Source organism: Podarcis muralis, chromosome 8 (genome assembly GCF_964188315.1).
Source record: "Podarcis muralis chromosome 8, rPodMur119.hap1.1, whole genome shotgun sequence".
NCBI classification, from domain to species: Eukaryota; Metazoa; Chordata; class Lepidosauria; order Squamata; family Lacertidae; genus Podarcis; species Podarcis muralis.
This window is the reverse complement of record NC_135662.1, coordinates 87,195,325-87,209,553: the sequence shown is the minus strand read 5'-3', so window position 1 is coordinate 87,209,553 and position 14,229 is coordinate 87,195,325. Positions and strand designations below refer to the sequence as shown.

At 44.2% G+C, this 14,229-nt stretch overlaps 1 protein-coding gene across 1 annotated transcript in view; it reads left to right on the top strand.

The window, feature by feature from the left end:
• ZMAT2 (zinc finger matrin-type 2) overlaps positions 1–14,229 on the top strand; it is a 28,457-nt gene that overhangs the window by 1,226 nt on the left and 13,002 nt on the right. The window lies entirely within an intron of this gene.

The following is a 14,229-nucleotide window of genomic DNA, read 5'->3' as shown; positions in this document are numbered from 1 at the left end:
CGGGTTTCGCCACTCACGCATGCGCAGACGGTCAAAATGATGTCACGCACATGCACGGAAGCGGCAAATTGCAACCTGCGCACACGCAGTCGCGGGTTGCGTTTGCTTCTGGATGCGAACGGGGCTCCGGAACTGATCCCGTTCGTATCCAGAGGTACCACAGTAATATTTTGGGCGCGCACACACACACACACACACACACACACAGATGGTTTCTGTAAAATTCAGAGGTGCAACCTTCAGTTGTGGTGTTACCCAAGACCCCAAAATAGCACAAGAAATTCATAGATCCAAAAGCTGCCATGGTTCCCTTCTTTCCAAAGAGGAACTTAAATATTTTATTTACTTATTTCTGCAGGAGAACTTGATTTTTACTGACCTAACGTTTTTATCGCATCCTTTCCCCCAGGAAGCTTAGAGCAGCATATATTCAAAACAAACCTATGAGATAGGATCATTCTTGAATGGCCAAAGTGTCAGCAAGTCAGTTTTATGGCTTTGGACACCCTAGCCACTACATCACTCACAGAACAATAAAATACTTTTATTACTCTGGGGCTTCAGGTACACGGCTGTTAGGCAGGTTGAAAAACTGCTGTATCCATTGCATGTTTAATTTGGATGGACGGGAGAGGAACTTGCACAATCAGAAGATACAAAAATGGTGTAAAAATATCAGATATGCACCAAGTGTCTCTTTGAAATTCCACCAGTTCTCACCAGTTTGGGACTGTGCCCATATTCCAGCGACGCACGATAGGAGCCAATGAAGCTCACAGTGTTGGGGACACACTATGCCTCACCATACACACATCACTTAAGGCACCCAGCCCCTGTGGCACAGCCAGCAGTGAACCTGATACTGCAAGTCTGCAGGCATTCCAACAGACAGGAGTTCAAATCCCCATATGCCATAAGCTGCTCACAAGTGTTGTTTTAAAGCACAATTCCCCAAAAGAAGGATGGAGAGGATACAAAACACAGTATCTACATAGCTCCTCAGCAAGATACCTGCAGAGGACACACACAGGCCTCTTGGGAGAAGAGCCTACTCAGCTAGGGGGAAAACACTTTTGCTAAGAAACCATGGGAAGACGCAAACTGAAAGCAGCTGTTTTCAGTAACTCACTTCATAGGGCACAGCGTTGAGAAGTTGGAGAACCCTGTTCACCTTTTACATGCCTGCCCCTGCCCGCCACCCCCCAAGACATGTCAGAACCAGAAGAGGTGAGGCTCTCAGAACTTGAACCCACACAGCAAGCTTCACAGGGCAGTTTTTTTAAGCAGCCACAGCAGTAGACAGGAATTGCACTCGTGGGCCATTTGGCTCCTGGTCCCTAAACCCAACACCCACTCATAACTGCCAGGAGTACAAAGCCTAGAGGAGAAGCCTTGGACTAGCAGGATAGCTTATTTTTCACATTCTTGGGGTCCTGGTTCAGATTGGGTACACCCCCAAACTAGGAAAGGTGGGAAGTAATCTACACAATGTGACACATCTGAACCTGTTAGGAGGAGCACTGTATAGACCCTTTGGCCCACCAACTCCCTTGGCAACCCCCCCCCCAATCTATCTCCCACCTTTCTTCTGGTGGACCAACCTTGTTGGGTGGCATCCCAGCTGGGCTCATTGCCCCTGCTCCTCATCTCTCTCTGCCCACTAGTGCACCCTGAGAGACCTGATCCCTCACAGTCCTGCAAAATTAAGTGATTAGAGAGAAGCAGAGCCACTGCCCATGAAGCTCCCTGCGCCTTCTCACAGTCCCATCTTGAGGCTAGGTGAAGCCAGATTTTTCTAGATGGGAAAAGAATTCAGCATTCTCCAACAACAGAGATACACCATTTGTCAATGTCAGAGCTTTTATTGAGCAGCTTCAGTGAAAGAAAGACACGTGATGCTACAAATCAATTGCCTCAGCAGGGCCCCTGGTTGTACACCAGTTCCGTGCTAGGAACACTTGCACCTCCTGCCAGACTGTCTGTCATGGAGCTTGCAAGAGTACAGGAGCCTGCTAGGGACAAGTAGGCTAACAATCTCTTTTTATAAATTTATTTAAATGTTCAGATTAACAAACAATCATCAAGCAAAAAACCCAAAACAATTTCCATAAGTTCCCTTGGACGTCCCTCCTCCCCTTTTGTGGGTCCTTATGTTCACTTTTTCTGCTGCATCTTCTCTGTTAGTCCAACTGTATTAAATCTCTGATAAAATCATAGTCCAACATTTAACTACAGGTGTCATTCCAACCCTACTAATAATTTTAATTGTTTACAATGATTTTTTAGGTAAATTATATATTTTCCCCATTCCTTATTGAAATTTTGGTCTTCCTGATTCTTCCGGTCAGTTTTGCCGTTTCTGCATAGTCCATCAGTTTAATCTGCGATTCTTCTCTGGTAAGGACTGTTCCTTCTTTCCATCTCTGGGCTAGTAGTGTCCAGGCAGCGGTAGTCACATACATGAAAAGTCTTTTCTGGTCACTTGGAATTTCGGCACCTACAATTCCTAAAAGAAAATCTTCTGGGTTTTTTTTAAAGAAAAGGTTATTTTAAACATTTTTTTTCAATTCATTGTATATCATCTCCCAAAATTTACTACTTTACAAGTCCACCACATATGATAGAAAGTGCCCTCTTTTTCCTTACATTTCCAGCATGTGTTTGATCTTGCTTTATACATTTTACTTAATTTGCCAGTAGATAAATAGTAACGATACATCATTTTCATAAACTTTTCTTTCAAAGTATAGCATGCTGTAAATTTTAAGTCCCAATTCCATAACTTCTCCCATGCTGCTGATTGTATTATATCCAAAATCCCTCACCCAGTGTATCATTACTGATTTGACCTGTTCGTCTTCCGTATGCCATTCTAATAATAATTTATACATTTCTGAAAGTAATTTAGTCTTATTTTCTAACAGCTCCTTTTCAAATTTAGAGGTTTCATTAAAGAAATCTTTCTTTTTGTCAGTCTTGAATATATAATTAAGTTGATGGTATTGTAACCAATATGTTATGCAGACAACTTATAATGATTATTTAATAGAGAGATTGGCCTATAATTTTTGACTAACAATATGTCCGTTTCCAGTTTTGGGATAAGTGTGATATAGGCATCTATGCAGGAATCTGGCACCTTCCCTGTGATTAATATCTGATTCATTACGTCTTTTAATGGTTGTGCCAGATAGTCTTTGAATTTCTTATCGTACTTTGCTGATAGTCCCATCTGGCCCTGGCAAGTAGGCTAACAATCTTAGTCATTGGACTAACTGCAAGGAACACCACTGCTGCTGGGTATGTTGTGGGCCACCCTCCTGTTCAACATAGAACAGGTATGGGATAGTTCTTGGGAGAGTGCAAGGGAGACACAGATAATGAACCATGACTTTTGGCAGCAGCTAGAGCACATAGTCCCTGGATGAATGTGTGAGAGGGAGAAGAGAAAGAAGAGCATATGGTGCCACCTCCACCACCTTCGGGGTTGCAGTGGGATTCTGTCAACTGAGAACCACTCTCAGTTGGATGGCCAGATCAAATAGTGGCTGATCTTCCAGAGGCCACACATGATATCTGGCTGTCCATCACCTGACATCCTATGAAGCCAGGTGAAACCGATCCAACCCAAAAAGCAATGGGGCTTGTGTTCAGCACCAAATTTAAACAGTGGTGAATGCAAGCTGGGACTGCAAAAAAACAATTGGGAGCCACTCCAAGGCAAACACAAACTGGTTGCTCCTTTGCAACTGCTTCTTTACCTTTTATTGCCTGACATAATATGATGTCAGGTGAGTGTGTCAGCCCAAAACAGCCTTGAGGGTCAAATTAGGAGACCTGCCAGGCTTAAGATTCTCCACTGCTGCTGCTGGTGTGCTCCCCATGCATCTGGGCTGTGATCACACAAGGCAAATTTGTCCAGGAGTCACTTCCAGCAGTGGAATGCCTGCTTTTTGTCTGCAGAGAGCTTTCTTGTGTGTGGGAGACAGTGCTCCCTGCTGTTGGAGGAAGAGTGTTAAAGCAATATAGAATATTTGTATATAGCAGTGTTTCCCAACCTTTTTTGGGCAAAGGCACACTTGTTTCATGAAAAAAATCTCGAGGCACACCACCATGCCAGATGGGGAAAGGTCACTTTTTACTTATGTAAAAAAAAATAAAAAAATAGTAACAGCATCGAAGGTAATGGTTAGGCTAGCATCCCTCTTCCAAATATGCTAGGTTTTTATTTGCAGGGACTGTTCTACATGGGAAAGCATTCAGCACTGTCATTCTCCCATCTGCCATCTGAATTGGTACTATTCTGGGTCAACTTACTCTGCTGCATGTGTAGATGAAAATGGCACCAAGTGTGGGGGAGGGGGCAGAACAGGTTTCAGATACAGGATATTAAGCATACACGTACTTCAGATTGAACTGGTTGCTTGCTTTGCAAGTTTTCATTTCCCAAATGACTGCCTTGGCAAGCGCAATACCTACCAGGCTCAACGCCGGTCTCGCGCTGCCGCTTCCCGCGCTCTCAAGGACCCGGGAGGAGGAAGGCGTGAAGGGAATCCCGAAGGCGCGAAAACCTCGCGCATGCGCAGGCCTTCCGCCTGCGACAGCCCAGTAGGCTGGCCGAAGCGAGCGGCGATGGGATGTGGGAGGGAGCTCACTCGCCGCCCCGCGTGTGCCTATGTGGGGCACGTTACAGCCCCGTGACGTCAGCACCACGCAGGCAGCCAGACGGCGAGAGCCCCGCGCTGGGCGGCCTCTCCTCGCCACTGCCGCCCCGCCTCTCGCCGCCCGCCTCGCCCGCCTCCCTCCAGGCAACATCTCGCGGCACACCAGGCAACGTCTCGCGGCACACTAGTGTGCCGCGGAACACCGGTTGGGAAACACTGGTATATAGCAAGGAGAGTTGGGGGAGACACAAGAGACAGTTATGATAGCTATGCAGTATTGTTTCTGTCCTCCGTTCCTTGTTCCGCCTGATTCTGTCCTGGCACCTGCAGTTGTTGGGTGTTTGTGTCTGAGGTCCTGAGGAGAGGCCATCTTGGGAATTTAGGAATAGTAGTGTGCTATTCTACGTGTGTTCTGTGGGCGGGCTGTTTTGTGCAAAGTGCCCTGTTTCCATCATTTTCCACTGTGAGCTCTAAGTGTGCATGACATGAAACCAGGGAGATAAAGATCCATGTTTTCACTTGTGCATAGGTGATCTGGAATTAGGAGTGAGGTTGCTGATGGTACCAAATTGTACAGGGTGGTAAAACCCAAAAAGGGATTGTAAGGGGCTCCAAATTTATCTCTCCATTCTCAGTGAGTGAGCATCAAAATGGCAAATGTGATTAGATTTAATCAAGTGTAAAGTGATGCACATTGGGGCAAAAAATCAACCTCACATACTGTATATACTAATGATGTCTGATCTGGCAGTGGCTGATCAGGAAAGAGATATTGTGATCAAGGTGGGTAGTTCAATGAAAATATTGACACAGTGTGTTACAGTGCTGAAAAAGGTGAATTCCGTATTAGGGATCAGTGGAAAAAGGAACAGTAAGCTGCCAGGATCGTTGGTGATCATTCTTACCCTGTGCAACTTGGATGGGCTCAAGCTCTTCCAGGTAAACATGGAAGCATTTAATATGTTGGGAACACAAAAATGCTGGCTACAGCCAACCTTTTCTGACACCTGTAAACTTTGTATTCTACATACAGTGGTACCTTGGTTTATGAACAGCCCTGTTAATGAACTATTTGGTTTACGAACTCTGCAAAACTGAAAGTACTGTTCCAGTTTGTGAACTTTACCTTGGGCTACAAACGGAAGCTGAACGGTGGAAGGGCATGGCGACGGGAGGCCTCATTAGGTAAAGCGTGCCTCGGTTTAGGAACAGATTTGGTTTAAGAACAGATTTCAGGAACGGATTAAGTTCGTAAACCGAGGTACCACTGTACATGATTTTCAAATGGGTATTTAGAGGTGTTTGTGAGTAAACAATGGTGGAAACACTCCTCTAAATTTCCAGGTCTGGGATGTTAGTGCTGGGACTCATACAGAGTTTAGAAATTAAGCCTTTGGTTGAGGCCTCTATGAACTGTTGAAGATGTCTGTTTAAAGGAAGGGAAATTGAGGGAGAGAGAATTGACCTGGTAGTTTATAGTGTTGTGGAGGCAACCATTAGGTTGGGAGCACCATATTCCCAGTCTGAGTCCTTTGGCACCATTGAATGATTGCCTTTGTATCCCACCTTTCCTCCAAGGAATTCAAGTTGACATTCATGGTTCTTCTGTTCGTCCCCATTTTATCCTCACAGCAACCCTGTGAGGTAGGTTAGGCTGAGACAGTGTTAGAAATTGAAATATAAAAGCTAAATGTCACCACAACGGAATGCCTAGGTGCCCCACAGATCAGCTGATCTGCACAGCAGCGCAGCACCAAAAGAAACATTTATTTTAGTGCCATGCTGCCCCACAAGCTAGCTGACTGGCATGGTATGGCAGCAGCAGCCGCCACCTGCCAGATGGAGGTGTTAGTCACCAAACTTGATGCCCTGACATCTCCACTTCCTCACAAAAGATTGGTTGCCTGTTGTGAAATGCAACTGGCACCTGGTTAGTTTCAAACACTGCTGAGACACTGGCCCAAGCTCACCCAGTGACTTTCGTAGCTGATCAGGGATTTGAACCCTGTTCTCTCAGGTTCTGGTCCAACACTCTAGCTGTTGCACCACACTAGCACAGTAGGAAAGAAAGAAGGGAATAGGCAGGAGTTTGACCATTTGGGGATTGCAGACCAGGAAGCCAAGGAAGCTAGGTCTGCCAGGTTTATATACTACGATGGCATCTGTACTTTTTAGGGTGGCATAGAAGAGAAAATCCCACTAGGGGCAGGGGAACCATATCTCTGGTACAATTTCCCCACGGGTCCAGGGGCTGGATCTGGAAGTGGGATCCAGTTGGAAAGAAGCAGAGAGTGTTTGCTTATAAATTTCACAAATTGACAGAGTTCTCTGACAAATCTGCCAATGCAAGGCAATGTAAACTCTGGTTTGACTTGCCCTCAACAGCAGTGTACCTGTGGGTACAACTAAGAAACTTGTACCAGGAGCCAAGAACTTGGGTGATGTACGTGTCCAGCTCAGACATCAGTTTGATGAGCTCTGGCTGAAATTCTATCTTCAACTGTAGGTTTGAAAGAGATGCGCTGCCCAGCAACCGCTGCGAGAACAGGAAGCTGGGCTAGATTGACCTTTGCTGTGATCCAGTAGGGTTATTCTTGTGTTTCCCTGCCACAGCAAACACAAACTACGGTATTTTCTTCTCTAGAGCTTCACCTTAACTACGCTCTTGTTTATCCAAACATTTTGCTACCCAAATGTGTTTTTTTGTTTGAAGAAATGCATTTGTACAATCGTTAAGAACAAAAGTATCACATTAGAGGTCCTTTTTCTGGTGGCAGCTTTGACTGAATTTTTTTTATGCAGCTGAACATTTCCTGTGTTTTTGTGCCCTGTGATGAACGTTAGCCTGAGGTCCTTTTTTCTCCTTAGCTTATGTCTTCTCTTGGGGAGAGATTCACTGTAGCTGCTAAGCACTTGTTAAAAGATGTTGGGGCTTCCAGCAAACCCCTCGTTTGATCACACTGGAAAAGTTTCTTTGGAATCACAAGCCATGCCTTATTACAGCAAGATCTGAAGTTGAGTTTGATTCATTTCTCTCTGCCTGGCCTAGGGACATGGCTAAAAGATCTTCAAAAGGCTACAGCTTCTTTTTATTATCTAGGAGAAAAGTGAAGCAGCTAGTAAATTGCCTTCTCTCCAGGCACAGGCCAACTTTGATTTGTGATAGTGCTGCTTCAGTGAGGTTGAATCTGGAAAATACCCTCCCCCTCTAATGTTAATTTCTGCCTTGTAAATCTCCTTTCTTCTTTTTACCTGGAGAAGTGGCTAATGATCTTAGTCATGACATGTTTAAACCACTTAACAGGCTCTGGGAATAAATGAATCAAGATTTCAACCTCTCTCTGGGGCTCTCTTAATTCTTAGCTGTAGTTGTTTGCAGTGATTCCGTTTTAAGAATTGCAAGGGGTAAGAGTGGTATGAAAATTTGACTCCAGTGCCGCACTTCTTTTAAATGAGGCTTCTGTTGCTTGTTTTTATTGTTGTAAGATCATTCATTTGACTAATAAGTGGAAATATGACTTGTTAGGGTGTCAAGGCTTTTCCCCGTTTCCCCCAAAGTCATAATTAGAAAGAGAGAACTGTTTGCAGACCACTCCCCCCTCTTCTGCTTTATCAATACAGACTTTAAAATGCACATATTTGAAACCACCCAGTAGCATATCCCACCTATGTCCATGCTCTGTAGTGTTACCCTTACTGTTAAACGACTCACGATTCCCAAGGGTCTGGCAGACCTTTCTGCAGTGGCAGAGCATGCCTTGCTGGCACCCAGGGCATGCGCATGCTGCGCCATGGAGGTGGGGTGTGCTGCTGGAGCGACTGCATCCTCTGATTCCCTCCAGCTGTGAGTGTAACTTAGTTGAGATCCTGTGCACCCCTCAGAAAAGCGGAACGGGGAAAAACCCAACTCACCCTAAAAGCCTATAGGGGCACCAGTCACTCTCTCAGTGTCCATGGTAACATCCCTGACTCCTGCCATTCACAGAGCTCTGTGCTGTTAACTCCCCATCATAAGGAGCCAATCCGTGCAGTGACAAGGAAATGTCCCAATTATACCCTTCCCTCAGCACCAACCCATACAATCAGCCAAAAACAGACACATCACAGTGCCTGCATGAACCACTGCCTGCAGGAAAAATACAGCAACTGTAAATCTCCAGGAATCCCTGCACATAGGGCTCCTTGTCTCCTTATATCTTCCACACAGATTAGTAGCCACCATGCTTTTGACTGCACAACACAAAGCGAAGAAAAGAGAGGCAGTGTTAGACAGGAAGGAGGTATGAACTAAGACAGGGGTCGGCAACCTAAGGCCCATGGGGTGGAGGAGCGCCAGAAATAGCGTATGCGTACGGGTGCTCCTCCGACCTGGAAGAGCGTTTGTGCGCACACGCTCCGGCCCATCCTCAGACGGACTGAGAGTCGACCAGCTCATCCTCTGGTTAAGGTTGCCGACCTCTGAACTAAGATAACCAACAATGAATGAAAAACTCCCTGGAGCTTGAGATGATGAGGCTGGAAAATGGGAGATGCAAGTTTGAGCCCTATCCTGAAGAGTGGTGGGAACAAGGCCCAACTCATCTTTTGCATGCTTCGTCAGCTGCAGTCACCTCACGAAGCAAAAACAAGAGATCAGACAAAATTAGAACCATATGCATTCAGTGTCTTGATTCCCTATCCAAATCTGGGTCCTCTAGCATCTGTTTCCTGGTCTCAACTCCTCCCCTTCTTGCCTGTTGCAACCTGCCAATCCCAAACCAGGATTGGGACTCGTGATATTCAACTACTTCAGGAGATAGGAGAAGGTCACATAAAATCATGGAATTTGTAGAGTTGGAAATGACCCTGAGGATCACATAGTCCAGGCATCCCCAACCTTTGGCCCTCCAGATGTTTTTTTTGGACTACAATTCCCATAATTCCTGACAACTAGTTCTGTTAGCTAGGGATCATGGGAGTTGTAGGCCAAAACGTCTGGAAGGCCACAGGTTGGGGATGCCTGACCCTTCAATGCAGGAGTACACAGCTGTCACATACAGGGATCAAACCTGCAACCTTGGCATCATCAGCATCACGCTTTAACCAACTGAGTTATCCAGGCCACATGACAGGGCATTTGCTATCTCTCACCCACAAACACGCATACATAATGGATGGCGGCTAACAGATTGATGTTGAATCCTGACAAGACAGAAGTACTGTTTTTGGTGGACAGGAGGTGGGCAGGTGTGGAGGACTCCCTGGTCCTGAATGGGGTAACTGTGCCCCTGAAGGACCAGATGCACAGCCTGGAAGTCATTTTGGACACACAGCTGTCATGGAGGCGCAGATCAATTCTGTGTCCAGGGCAGCTGTTTACCAGCTCCACCTGGTATGCACCATGGAGGCTGAGACCCTATCTGCCCGTGGACTGTCTCACCAGAGTGGTGCATGCTCTGGTTATCTCTCGCTTGGACTACTGCAATGCGCTCTATGTGGGGCTACCTTTGAAGGTGACCCGGAAACTACAACTAATCCAGAATGCGGCAGCTAGACTGGTGACTGGAAGCAGCCGTCGAGACCACATAACACCGGTCTTGAAAGACCTACATTGGCTCGCAGTATGTTTCCGAGCACAATTCAGAGTGTTGGTGGTGACCTTTAAAGCCCTAAACAGGCCTCGATCTAGTATACCTTGAAGGAGTGTCTCCACTCCCATCGTTCTACCTGGAGACTGAGGTCCAGTGCTGAGGGCCATCTGGCGGTTCCCTCACTGTGAGAAGCCAAGTTACAGGGAACCAGGCAGAGGGCCTTCTCGGTGGCGGCACCCGCCCTGTGGAACGCCCTCCCACCAGATATCAAAGAGAACAACAACTACCAGACTTTTAGAAGACATCTGAAGGCAGCCCAGTTTAGGGAAGCTTTTAATGTTTGATGCATTACTGGATTTTAATATTTTGTTTTGGAAGCCACCCAGAGTGGCTGGGGAAGACCAGCCAGATAGGTGGGGTATAAATAAATTAATAATTATTATAATAATAATAATTATAATAATTTCATTTGTATGCCACTTTCCATTGTTGAAACCATGGTCAAGGCAGCTTACATAATTACGAACATCACAAAAGTAGTCATAAACAATAAATAAAACATCAAAAAGTACGCTGCCAAACTGAACAATTTCTACATGAATAATAAGAAAATATAAAACTAAGATACAAAATATGAATATCAATAACAGCAACAATGCTCTCTGAACAATATCCTAGCCCAAGAGTCTGTTCAGCAGTCTCAGCTTTGTAGCTGGAGTCAGTCAGGCCCCACCCTCCCAGGCCAGGTGGAAAAAGGCTTGCAAGGCAGGGAGCAGGTCTTTCAGAGCACTGGTCTGGTGTAAAGTTGGCCCAAGTTCAAGGGTTTTATTCAGCTAACTTTTATTCAGAGTAGACCCAATGGTCATGTGTAATTACAGTAGGTCAATTAATTAAAATGGGTCTATTTACTCTGAGTAATTTTAGTTGGATACAACCTAATGTCCTGATTGTGGCTGCCTAATAGGCAAGGTTGGGAGCAGTCCAAAGCTGAGAATGTTGCCAGGCCACTCCAACAGGCGGTGTCTTGATGGACCAACATCCACATATAGCCTATTGCTTGTCTGTCATGGGTTTCCTTTTATATTAGGGCTAGGGCCAGGGCCCCTGGGCCCCAGCTCTGGCTCCAGCTCCTGTGAAGTGTGAGAGGCATGCAGGTTATTTGAAGCACAACATAAACCCAAATGAAGCTGCTCAGACCCATACAATCCGCCATGGAAGCCATATGTGCAGGCCTACAACTAAGAAATATCAGGTTGGGGAATACCAGGAAGAAAGGCTTTTCAGTGGTTGCCCTAATTCTATGAAACCTTATTTGTGGTTAGTGATGTTAAATTCTCGAGAATAATCTTTCGGAGACTATTTCGTTTATTGAGAATATTAGAGAATTTTCATTTAAAATAGGAGAATATTCATTTTAATGCATTGAAAATTATATAATTAGTTAATATACATGTTTATTCATGGATAAGCTTGTTCAGATGACAACCAAAAACTGTAAAGGTACTTTTATTCAATGGGGCAATGCAGTGAATTCACATTCTTTGATTTTTTGCACCAAACTTGAAATTGAAAAATCACGTGAATGACTCACATTAATCACTAAGCCTGCCTCTAACCGTATATTTATCATCAACTTTGAATTATAATTATGTTGTGTATGAATGAAATGCAGCTTTTAAAGTAAAAGGAATATAAAAAAACTCAGGTCCACTACATGAGTACATACGAATTCAAATGTTCATCACATTAAATGACTAGCATTTTTTAAACTTAAAAAAAAAAAGCTTTCTGTAGCTCACATATCAGAACTGCCAATGGAGAATGACACAATGCCCAGTAATTGGAACTGGATCAAAAAAATAATTATTCATTATTCATTACTTACATTGGCAGTATCACAGCTTGACTTATTATTTACTAGATTTTTTTAATGTGGGTTGTAAAACTAGAATTTATAGTTTGTGGAGAATATTCTCCAGGGAATTTTCTAGCAGAGAATATTTTCACCTCACCTCCCTATTTGTGGTGGACCTAATTCTTGGAAACCTTATTTGTGGACCCAAAAATCCTTTCTATTCCAACAAACTCTTTCTTTTAATTGACAGTTTTCTGTTTTTAAATGGCTGTCGCTTTATGGATTGTTTTTACTATGGTGTTCTTAATGTAATTTCTTATTTGCTGAGCTGCCTTGTGAAGGCTTGGCTCGAAAAGGCAAGATAAAGATAACACACACACACACACACACACACACACACACACACACACACACGGTGTCCATTCAGATGTTTATTCTAAATTGATTATGTGTGTTTCAGTGTAGAAATTCTTTCTTGAGTCAAATGAAATAAATTAGAGATATGCCTACTGTGTGTAAAATAATGGTGGGGTGTTTTTTGGGGGAGGAATTATGGAATGGTGCTTGGTATCATAGGCTATTTCATGTACAGTGGTACCTCAGGTTACATACGCTTCAGGTTACAGACTCCGCTAACCCAGAAATATTACCTCGGGTTAAGAACTTTGCTTCAGGATGAGAACAGAAATTGTGCTCCGGCGGTGCGGTGGCAGCAGGAGGCCCCATTAGCTAAAGTGGTACTTCAGGTTAAGAACAGTTTCAGGTTAAGAATGGACCTCCGGAACTAATTAAGTACTTAACCCAAGGTACCACTGTACATTTGCTTTATTCTTAGGAATGAAGTTATGTGGATTTTGTCACGTATTAATGCAACCCCCTCAACCCAGAGGTTGTAGCATACAGCTGACGTACGCAGAGGGGTGTTGTGAGCTCCTTCTCTCTTAACTTTGTTTGATGGTCTCCCCCATAGGTTTATTCATGAACAGGGAGAAACTCAGAATGAAAAACCATACAGGGGAACCTGTTTTTGTGCTTATTTAGTTGTTGCAGGGTCGGGATGCAGTGTTAGAGCAAGGAGAGAAGATGCTGTCTTGCTGGGCTAAATGAGAAAGTATCTGTCAGTAGAACTAGCACCCTGAAGAAGAAAAGGAAAAACAGCTAAAGAGAGAGGTCTCAGGGCTCTTAGGCTGAAATTCAAATCTTGTAATCCTGCAAAGGGTGAAAGAAATAACAAGAAAAAAAGCACCAAAATTAAAATGCTTGTGTAGAAATGCTTGACTAATTTTATTTTAGATTTTTCATTCTAAGTATCCCTTAGGCTCAGGCTTAGTAACAATTTAAAAATGTAAAACTTAACATAATTTAAATTTGAAGCTCTCCTCTCCTGAATGCTTTGGGCAGGCAACATTAATTTAAAACAGTCATAGTATTTTGGAAGGCAGATTAAAAAACTTGAAAAATACTAAAACTCTTCTCCTCTCTTCTCCCCTCTTCTTTTCTTTTAAAAGTTGAAAGCTACAACTCTGCTACCCATATTACATCTGGCTACGAAATGGTAGTTTAAGCAGAGGTCCGGGTTTGGAACATCCAGAAAAAAATGGGTTTCCAGAATTAAGGAACTGCTGCTTGAGAACACCTTGCTTTTTGCTGTTTGGTGCAGGAATGGCAGAATTAAGAGGCTGACTCAACCAGATGGAGGGCTGGCCCATGGAGGCATTCCCCCTATATATTAGGCCACATGTGGTTATGCTTGAAGAGCACATCTGTCTGGCCAAGCAGGTGGTTCTATGTCCTGTGCTGCTTTTTAAACGAGGTTTAAAAAGATGGGAAGCAAGTATAACCCACATTCCTGAAATAAGTTGCCTTTTTAACCTTTAACCTTAAATGGGTCTAAGAGTAGATCTTTGGATGTTGCCGAGTTTTGCACCCCATCTGTGAAATAGTTCCCCTGCTCTCTTGTACTGTGTATCTGCGTTTCTTTATCAGGAGGAAAATTTGCCCTAGAATTTCCTAACATGGCATCTGGGTGGCTAGGTGTCACTGTGCCAAATGCTTGCCCCATTCTATTGGGAAGCCTCTTTATTTTTTAAAGATATGATGCTTGTTTCCTTGGGAAAAACTTAAAGCACACTCTGCCTCT